Source organism: Elephantulus edwardii, unplaced genomic scaffold, assembly GCF_000299155.1.
Source record: "Elephantulus edwardii isolate Elephantulus edwardi_28Jun2011 unplaced genomic scaffold, EleEdw1.0 scaffold00007, whole genome shotgun sequence".
Classification (NCBI taxonomy): domain Eukaryota; kingdom Metazoa; phylum Chordata; class Mammalia; order Macroscelidea; family Macroscelididae; genus Elephantulus; species Elephantulus edwardii.
This window is the reverse complement of record NW_006399757.1, coordinates 37,471,053-37,478,324: the sequence shown is the minus strand read 5'-3', so window position 1 is coordinate 37,478,324 and position 7,272 is coordinate 37,471,053.

Below are 7,272 nucleotides of genomic sequence, written 5' to 3'. Positions count from 1 at the left end.
AACATGAGTGACCTGTAGCACATCACACTAAGTGAAATATTTCAGTCACAAAAGTACAAATACTGCATAGCACTACTGTTATAAAGCAGGTGTGACATGGGAGTTGGGAGGAGACTAGGATAAGAGAGGATAGATAATGAACGTTGTATTGGAACAGATGCAGGAAAGAACTGATTAAAAGGAATGCATGATTAGGCATTATACGTATGACAACAGCCCAGAATAAGAGGTAAACTGCAAAGAGGATGAGGGGGTGGAGAGGAAGGTAATTATGCAGCAATGAATGAATGTTTGAAAAAAGAAAATGAACTGGGGATGGGGAAGGGGGGGGGTGTAAAATGAGTAACAATGAATGAAGGAAAATCTAATTTTTCTGTAAACTTTTGTTAAAATCACTATTAATATAAAACATTTTATTAAAAATATAAATGGTAAGGATCAGAAAAAAAATGTATGTGCAGCTCACAAAACCCAGTGAAGGGGGGGTGATCTACCTCCAGGGTATCTGTTTGAACCCAACCACAGCATAAAGACCTAGAAGTCAGCCTGCATACAGATTAGAAGAAAGCCAAGCAAACACTGTGGGGCGGGGGCAGTCCTGCTATGCGACACACAAAGTCTCCATGAGCCAGAATCTACTTAACAGCAGAGAGTCTTGTTTGTTTGGGGTTTGGGTTTTTTTTTTTAGTGATTTTTTTTTTAATTTCCATTCATTCATTGTTGGAAATTTTCCTTGCTACCCAACCCTCCCCAAGTTGGTTTTTCTCTTTGAAAAGTAAAAAAAAAAAAAAAACCAAAAAAAAAAAAACCCAAAACAAAAACCAACAACAAACTTTCATTATTATACAATCCTCCCCAGTTCACTCCCCCATGAAGCTCTTGTTCTGGACTCTTGTCATGAAAATAATACCTAATCACATATTCCTCTCAAACAGTTGTCTCCCTCATCTGTTTCTGTGCAGTATACATTATTTATCCCCTCTTTTCTTAGATTCCCCCTAACTCTGATGCTAGTCCTGTTTTATAACAGTGGCATTATGCAGCATTTGTCCCTTTGTGACTGAGACATTTCACTCAGCATAATGCCCTCCAGAATCACCCATTTCGTATAATAGTTCATGACTGAGGTTTTTGAGCTTTTCCAAGATCCTGACTTAAAGAGTCAGATGATGATGACTTTGCTGCTCATCATCTAGATGATTTGGGGCAGTTATTTAACCTTGACCTCCAGAAAATGCATCTCTTTCTCTCTCCAGGTTGTGAGGCGCATTTAATGAATGAGGCTCACAATTGAAAGCCTTTAGCACAAAGTGCTAAATGCATGCAATTGTCTCTCCTTCTCTCTTCCTGTTGGAACATACTCTATCAAGGCAACTCCGAATCTTCATTAGAAATTTTAAAAAATATTTCCCTGAGCCAAACTTGAAGCACTGATACTAAAAAATTTGGTACCATTACAAGGCAAAAAGAATACAGCATAACCCTTTGGTGTTTTATTGAGATTATAAGGCTGATCAAGGATTACTTAATTATCTGGACTGAAGAATTGATCTTTGTTGATGTTTCTGTTTACCTTGGGCCCAAAGCTCAGAGTTTGCAGATATATCTGAGTTTGTAGACTTATGTTCAGTAGAGAAGCAAACTGTTCTGAAAGGTAGAAAATGTAATCCTAAATAAAGATTATGGTTTCTATTTCCTGTATAGCATTAATGAGTTTTTTTCACATCTAATCCAATAGTTTTCTTTTAACATCCTTTCTCCCCTGCCTGTATGATTTTAGTTCTCTGGATTTTCCTTGGCATCAGCCTTAGGAGGTCCTGGGTAGTACAAATGTTTAACGTGGTTAACTGCTAACTGAAAGGATTGAGTTTCAAGTTTACCCAGAGGCTCTTTGGAAGACAACTGGGTGCTCCACCTCCTCGAAAACCAGCCATTGGCAACCCTAAGGAGGACCCTTGAGACCGTCAGGAGTTGGAATCAACTCAATGGCAACTGGTTCATTCTCCCTGGAACTAGTTTTATTATCCCTCACTAATGAGCCAGTTAAATCCTGACAATACATGCTGCTTATTTGTATAAGTGTCACACTCTTGATTTAGTTAAAGTATACAAGTGCAAGAAATCATATTTCTAATGTATGGAGATTACTGCTTCAAGGAGAAATAGGCCATCTTAGATAGGGGTTTGCTTTCTTTTATTTCTAGACTTTCTCTATGTCTGTAGTATCAGCTTTAAGGCAGCTATACTTAAGGCATACGATAATGTATTAGTGACAGAAGAATTTGATTCCCTCTAGAGGTCAGGCAAACAGGAAGCAAAATGTAAAGTTGATCTTTATCATTTCTTCTATTCTTTCTCCCCCTTTCTGCCTTATTCTACACAGGGCCCCTTAACCTGGGGCTGTTACTCTATCTCCTCTTCTCAGATGACGGGAGATGAGCTGATAGGACACAAGGGCGTGAAATGGCAAGGAGTTCCTCCAATGATGGTGACTGTGCTTTGACTTAGTGGTTGTTAGACTGTACTTCTTGGGCTTTGTATTTATTTCCCAGATCCCTCTTTCTGAATTCCTTCTTTAGACTTCAGCCAGAACCACACCACTTACCTAAGAAGAGTCAGGCCAGACATCATCTAAATGATCCATTTCTCAGAAAGTATTTAACCCCACAGGATGAAAGGTGAATGAATGATGGCAGAGAGACAATGGCGGTATCATGGGGGGAAAGCGACAAGGTGAGCTCTTGACCTGTTCTTTATTCGTGCTGTGGTCCTGAGCGTGTCACATGATTTTGTGGAGTTTCAGCATCCATACCTATAATCCTTACCTTTCAGGAAAACGGACAGAGTTAAGAGCGCATTTAAAGGGGGGGATGAGTTTGAAGCATTGCTATTCATGGCGGCCGTGTAGTTGTTGCTGCCTTGAAAAGGAGGGGATGTTGGGGGACAGGGAAAGCCCCTGGAATTCCTCAGTTGATCAAGACTGCCGAGTCACAGGCTTGTGGATTTTCACCTTGCTATGTGAGCATTTTCTCCCCCATTACCTTAAATTCCTTTTGTCCCGCATCCAGTTCTCAGTTTCTAATTAAAATTTGGACGTTTCATGAAAATACAGCAGGAACTGTTTGTATGAACTGTTTTCTCCCGTTGAGCAGATTGTGCTGTTTATTGGAACCGGCTCTCAAATGAATTTAACTCTCAGCCCTGTAGCCTTCATATGGACAGGCAGGGAGAGCAGAAACGGAGCTGTGATGAATGCTGCCAACTGGACTGCCTTGCTCTCTGACTCATTCCAGAACCATTGTCACATCAACAAAAACATCCCCTCTGCTCTTCATATTTTCTCAAGGAAATGTTATTAGGAAGGCATGGTCCAGACAGAAGAGGCCAGGTTGATGCTGTGATTAGGCATAAAGACAAAGGCATCCGGAGTTGCCTTGCTGACTAGATGAAAGGGAAGAAATGGCACTGGGAAAGTGGGAAGGGAAAGACTGCACACCTACAACAGACCAGGTACCACATAGGGAATAGTATCTACTAACTGACCATATATTCTGTGTGCCAAACTTTGTGCTTTTAAGTAAGTTCTCCTACTTGATCATCCTAGTTGCAGAATTAGTCAGGGTAGGCTAACTGCTGTATGCCAACAACCCTCAAATCACAATGATTTAATAAAGACTGATACTTTACACATGAAACCATACAGAGACCAAGACACTGCTGTCCAAACAGAACAAGGGAATACTACATGGTTCAAAATCAGGGATGGTGTGCATCAGGGCTGAATCCTTTCTACATACCTATTCAATCTGCATGCTAAATCTTGGGAAAAGCTAGACTATACAAAGAAGGATGTGGCATCAGAAGTGGAAGAAGACTCAACAACTTGGGGATCGGCTGACAATATAACCTTACTTGCAGAAAGACTTGACGCAATTACTGAAGTGGAAAAGTCTAAAATGTGGTAGAAATGGCATGTTCCTCAAATGTCTTGCTCGTATTCTGGGGTAAGAATGACTACTATAAGTAATGCCATTGTTAGTTGTAAAGTGCCGTCGAGTCACAGGCGACTCATAGCAACCCTATGAAGGAGAGTCCTCGACGCTTGGGTGCCTTTCATCCTCTCTCCAGGTTCATAGGGTTTCTGGAGGCAAGCTATTATGGAAGTGGATGCCACTCCTCCTTCCAAGCTACTATATGTAATAAACCCCCTATATTCTACCTAGTTCTCCAATACTACAGTAAAAAAATGGTCTGCCTGGTCTTTCCTTGGCATCTCTCCCACATGTACTCTGTGTGCAGCCAAATGAAAGGCTGCTTGTGACTTGGAGTTTTCTGCTGCTCTGTCATTGGTCATACTGTTTGCTTTTCTAGAGCACCTATCTCCTCTTCTTCCCATCCTCAAGGCTCTGCTCAAATGTGGCCTCTTTCTATTCACCTGAGGGCTTCTTGACTGTCTAGGGAAGAAGGGAGGCAAAAAGAGAGTTCTAGATCCAGGGAGCAGCGAAGCTTGAACTTGCTCATGAGCTACCCAGGTATTGTAGACTTGCCTTATGGATAGAGTTACTCTGTCTGTATTGAGTGTGTATAAACAGAATTCTATATCACACAGATGCTCACACCTGCTTAATGTAAAAGTCCCATGGTGTGCACAGTTTCAGAGAAACAGAGAGATTATCTTCCGTCAGTCCCTAAGAAACTCTGAGGGCTGGCAATAGGGCCCGGTCTAGGTTACTCCAGTAGCAATACCTGAACACAATACAGTCTAATTCCAAAAAACTGGACTTCATACTTTTACATTGTTATCAGTACAAACTGATAATATAACAGACAAATGGGATCCATGAGATTGACCAGACTTTCTTCTTCTATGCAGCAATGTTGTTGCTGTTGTTATTTGCCATAGAGTCAGAACTGCTGACTCATAGCTAACCCTCCAGTGAATTTGCAAGAGGCTGTAAATCTCACAGGATGAGAGAGTCCATCTTTGTTTGTTGGAGCAGCTGGTGGATTCGAATGTCAGCAGAAGGGGGCCCTCTGTGAAGCAATGTTAACTAATAATAGATAAACTAAGCACTTGGGCTTCTCCTGCCTTTTTTTTTTCAGTTTTATATCTCAAGATGGGAGATGTAGCTTGAAGCCAGTTCATTATGGTTCTTAGCTGTTAATTAAAAGTTCACAAGATAAAGGCCTGGCAATCTAGGAGACTCCTCGAAAAACTCATTCTTATCATAGGACAAAAATCGTATTGACTGATGACTTTTCTTGATCAGGAAAACAAAACATAAAAACAGAGGCATGACAGTTTGCACAGGAACACAAATTTGATATTATTTGCAGATGAAGAAGGATATATAATCACATTTATTAAATAGTTTTATATTTTAATATTGGTTCTTGTTGGTTATTTTTGATTGTGGTCAAGTCAAGCGCAACTCACAGCTATGAATAAAAGACCTAATGCCCTCCCGTAACTGTCATCATTTCTCCAAGTTCATAGAGTTTCCAGAGGCATGTGATTTAGGAAGCAGATGCCACTCCTGCTTCCAAACCTGTTTTACAACTGGGAGGTCCAAACACTATCAAATATATTTTATTTGCAACATGATGTTAAGATTTTATTTTCTTCCTTGTGTCTCTGATGTGCTTATTTCATTTATAAGTGTATTCTGGGGGCTGGGACGCTTCAACAATTTAGATCTTCCCAGAAGAGCTGTGGGTGAGCATTAACATTACTGGAAAGTATATTCGTTTTCTCCTGGACACAAGAGCCTACTATTTGGTCCTAAAAGCCTTCTGAGGTCCCAACTCTTCTCATAAGCAGTTCCTTACTTCACCTCTGCCTTGCATGCGGACTTACGAGTTGTAAAACAACCCAGTTGTAGATGGAATTTGCACCAGGACTTAAGAACAATAAATGACATAGTTGAGCCTCTACATCTTGTGGTTCCTAACCTTTATACTATAATAGACAAAGTGCTAGTCAATAGGCCTTTTATTGTAAGTACTACCTTCCCTCTGTAACTTGATTTGTGCCACTATTAGAGCCTCTGTTGGAATATTATTGCTTTTTAATTTTTGACTCATGTACTTTTAACTTGTTAAATTTGTGTCTTCTAGGCTGCAACACTTCCACACTTCCATGATACATCTTCAAGGATATGAACATGTACGGCTAAGCACAATTGATAACAGTGCATCTAAATTCCAAAATCAATCTCCACAATAGTCTACATTTTTCCTATTGCCAAAGGGGCCCTTTAGAGTAGTGAGAGAAGATCTTCACTCTGAAACCTACAGTGTCCCTTTTCAGCAGGAAGTAGCTAAGAGAATACACCATCCCCTTTTTCTTATGAATCAGGGTGAAGTCTCTCTTAGGGAGGAGTGATAGGGAATGGCAAAGGACACACTGACAAAGGAGATTAATCAGAACTGGCTTTGACAAGCACTTTGGCAATTGGACAATTAAAACAGACTTTCAAGGGGAAAAAAAAGAGGAACGAACTGGGGAGGAGGGTAGAGAAAATAGTGCAACAATGAATGAATGGAAACCCAAAATCTCTGTAAATGTTCACTAAAATTAATAAAATTTAATAAAAAAATAAGTGTATTCTGAGTACTTGCTCTATGCCAGGCACTCATATACGTGTTGGTTCATGGCATGGAATAAACACAGTGCTTCCTGCCCTTCGGAGCTTCTTGTCCGGGGCTGAAAAAGGTTTTGCTTTCTTCTCAGATACTCTTCTTTGCCAGAAGCCCAACTATGTTCTCTAAAGCAGCCAGAAACAATTTCCTCAAGGAGAAGAGAGTGCTAACAATTGGTATTGGGAAGAAAGGAATTGCTACTTTGACACTCCAAAACTGAGGGACGCATGTTTTCCTTGTGTGGCTATTTTCTCCATGTGAGAAGCGGTAGGTGTCATTGATTAGGAACTGTTAAGAGAAATCTTTCTCTTTTTCTCTCCTGGAAATGTGTAATTTGAGGTGAAGCATCTAATGGTGTACTGAAAGTACAAAGAATCACAGTATAATGTGCTTGATTTTTCCTTTTGAAATGCAATTCACATATATTAAGTGTCTTTCACATACAAGGCATGGAACAAGGTGCTTCACACACATTATCTCATTTAGTCTCATTTAAGCCTCATAATTGCCTCTGATGGAGCCATCATCAGCGGGCTCTTATGGACAAGATAAAAGGGAAAGAGGAAATTGTAGCTCAGGGTGCAAAAAGAGCGAATTCACTTCCAATGGATAAATATGTGCTTACTTTCC